This window comes from Sinocyclocheilus grahami, unplaced genomic scaffold (genome assembly GCF_001515645.1).
Source record: "Sinocyclocheilus grahami isolate Dianchi unplaced genomic scaffold, SAMN03320097.WGS_v1.1 scaffold1438.1, whole genome shotgun sequence".
Lineage (NCBI taxonomy): Eukaryota > Metazoa > Chordata > Actinopteri > Cypriniformes > Cyprinidae > Sinocyclocheilus > Sinocyclocheilus grahami.
In genome coordinates, this window is record NW_015506617.1 from 20,645 (window position 1) to 24,202 (window position 3,558).

The window sequence follows — 3,558 nt, forward strand, 5'->3', positions numbered from 1 at the left end:
CTTAATGTTGTTCTAAAGGCTTATTACTTAATAACACAAAAAAGGTCCTGCCTGCACTTGCCAATTTAATGGCAGAGAATGGTGACTTTAGGTTTTGTTTTTAAGCGGATGCATATCTGTCGTAAAATAATCATATGCATCTCGTGGTGTATAGTCTCACTAAATGAGGACGTAAACACATGAACAACATCTCCAGAACTGCTCTGAGAGTCACTTCATGAGCATTTGACCGTTTGATTTGAGTAAAACTATCATATCACGTACACCGAACTGTAAAGGTATTCAGGGCAACCCATCAAAATAAAAGTCCGGTTTGATTTGAAGACATTGTGCCTATTACTATTTTTCAGTAGAAAGTACATAGCCTACTACAACAACTACTACTACTACTTCTACTAAAATAAAACAAACATCCTTTTTTAAGGAATAATCACACATTTCTTCCATGTTTTAATTTTAATAGTAAATTGTTTGCCAAAAAATAAAGTTAGCTTAATTTTCAATAATTAAAAGATAAATTAAATTAATTTCTTATGCTTTCATTTGATAACCAGAAAAATGTAAATACATAACACAGAACTTCTGAGGAAAAAAAATTCATAAGGCTACTTAACTTTTTTTTGTTGTTTTATGCATTCAAATAATTAGACATGCTAAAACACAGAATTTGGTAACAATAAAAAAAAGGTGAGAAAAATAAAACATTTCATAGGGCCCTAAACATGTAATTTTTGTTAAACTTTTAATAAATTTATGTCACGCAACAGAGTGTCAGGCGCGCTTCAGTGTGTGTGTGTAGTAAATGAAACCGTGAGTCTGTGCCATTCATTAACAGAGACACGCAGAACATGCAGGATTCATATTTAAATCGACTTTTGCGGCTTAAAGTCGGCATGAAAGGGAAGTTGCGATTGTCTTTTCTTCTCTACTGTGATGTATATCCGAGTCAAAAACGGCATCTGAAATGAGAGGGCGGGACTTGATTTCGTCTTTTGGGAATTGATTGGATCTAGTGATGGGAAGTTCGGATCATACCGACTCGGACCTTTGAGTCTCGTTCAGCAAAATGAACGAATCTTTTTTCGAGTCATTTCGTTCATTTTAGCAAAATATAATTAAAATGTTATGTGTTACTTCCCTAACATGTCTACTACTTACGCAAACGTTGATCACATTACAAACAATACAAATCTGCTATAAGAAACAGAAAATATTAATACATTTTTTACCTGGGTCTTCAGTCTATGATTAGCTCACCTCACCTCTTATCTGACAAGTCTTCGGGTTTGAGTCATGAAAGGGAAGTTGCGATTGTCTTTTCTTCTCTACTGTGATGTATATCCGAGTCAAAAACGGCATCTGAAATGAGAGGGCGGGACTTGATTTCGTCTTTTGGGAATTGATTGGATCTAGTGATGGGAAGTTCGGATCATACCGACTCGGACCTTTGAGTCTCGTTCAGCAAAATGAACGAATCTTTTTTCGAGTCATTTCGTTCATTTTAGCAAAATATAATTAAAATGTTATGTGTTACTTCCCTAACATGTCTACTCCTTACGCAAACGTTGATCACATTACAAACAATACAAATCTGCTATAAGAAACAGAAAATATTAATACATTTTTTACCTGGGTCTTCAGTCTATGATTAGCTCACCTCACCTCTTATCTGACAAGTCTTTGGGTTTGGGCTTACGGGGCTGTCACGTGATGAACGAACGACTCGAAAAACCCGAATATATCATCTTGGAGAGAGAGTTTTACTGTGCTGACTGTCATAACTGAACGTGACATGCTGTTTGAATGCTGAGCGGAGAATAACTGACAGCTACAGCAGAAGGAAGATGAGTTTCTGTAAACATAAATTTAACACTGTAAATACAGTTCCGTCCCTCACATTAAGATATGGAATGACTTCAGATGATATAGGCTATACAGTGCATGAAAAGCAAACTGGTGCTCTTCTGTTTCTTTTGGTGTATGACTCCCCCTTGTGCCATATAAAAAGCACAATAATTATTAGACGATTAGACGGTTATTTAATTATCGCGACAGGCCTAGGTGGATATAGTGATCGACCGATATTGATTTTTTTATAACCGATACCGATACCAATTATTTGCATGTTTATGTGCCCGATAACTGATATGCAGAACCGATATTTATTTACTGTTATAAAGTAAATAAATGACTAAGTGAAGTAAGAACAAATATAACAAACGTATGAAGCAATAAGAGAAACATACAAAATGTGCAGAGCGGGGGTACGCGAGGACTGGAAATGAGAACCGCTGATCTAGAAGGACAAAAACATTATTAATAATTCTGATTTAACATTCCAGCCAATCGGAACACACTTCATGCACGGAGCTCTTTTCTAACGAGATGATGATCTGAATCAGGTGTGTTAACAAAGAGAGACATGCAAAACATGCAGAGCGGGGGTAAACGAGGACTGGGATTGAGAACCGCTGCTCTAGATTATGAAATGCCTGCTTTATATATTACTATGAACTATACTCAAACTGCGATCGCTCGCGGAGATAATAAATAATTAATTTCCATAGAGTTGTATTTATTTAGATGTTTATTAGCGAAATATTGGTTATATAGTAAATGTTAATACAATTGAGGGTATTTTAAACAAGTGAATCTTGTTAAAAGTTGCATGCGGTGGCCGTGCTGGAGCATTTCCTGAGCATCAACCCGGTGAGTGAACAGCAATATGAAAGCGGCTTCACGAGACTATAATGAGCAAATATACAACAGAGAGAGAATTCAATTCAGCGCTTTTATTTCCAACATGCGCTCATTCATGGCTGTATTATTTAACTCATGCAAAGTTACGTCTTTATTGGGAGAGGATCTTGACGGATTATCTACGTGACTCCGACTTCACGAGACTAACGATGAGCATAAACAACAGAGAGAATTCAATTCAGTGCTTTTATTTCCAACATGTGCACATTCATGGCTTGTCTAATGTTTTCAAATGGAGAAAATAAATAAAGGACAGGAGTCATATCAACTTCATTTTAAACTACAGTTTTAGTAGGTTTATAAGCTGTTTAATATCTACAGAGTCAAGAATAGTTCACTGGATAATGTTAATTCACTCAATAATATTCTCTGGAATATTGGAATATAACAAACAAAACATCGTATTTTATTGAATTTCTCAACTGGAATGTTAAATCAGAATTATTAATAATGTTTTTGTCCTTCTAGATCAGCGGTTCTCATCTCCAGTCCTCGCGTACCCCCGCTCTGCACATTTTGTGTGTTTCTCTTATTGCTTCATACGTTTGTTATGTTTGACTGTAAGTGCCCTGCGAAGTGGACATTACCGGATATTCCTCCATGATTCCAGTTTGAAGGGAGCGTATATGTTCCATACAAGGGGCATTTAAGTGTGCGAGACGTGAATTTAAATTGTATTTATTTACAGAGGTATATTATCTCCCACTTCACGCTTCTCTAGTAAGTTTCGTTTGTGTGTGAAGACGCTGCAGGTAACAGTGCAAATCTGTAAATTAATATTCCGAAGTGAAGTAAACC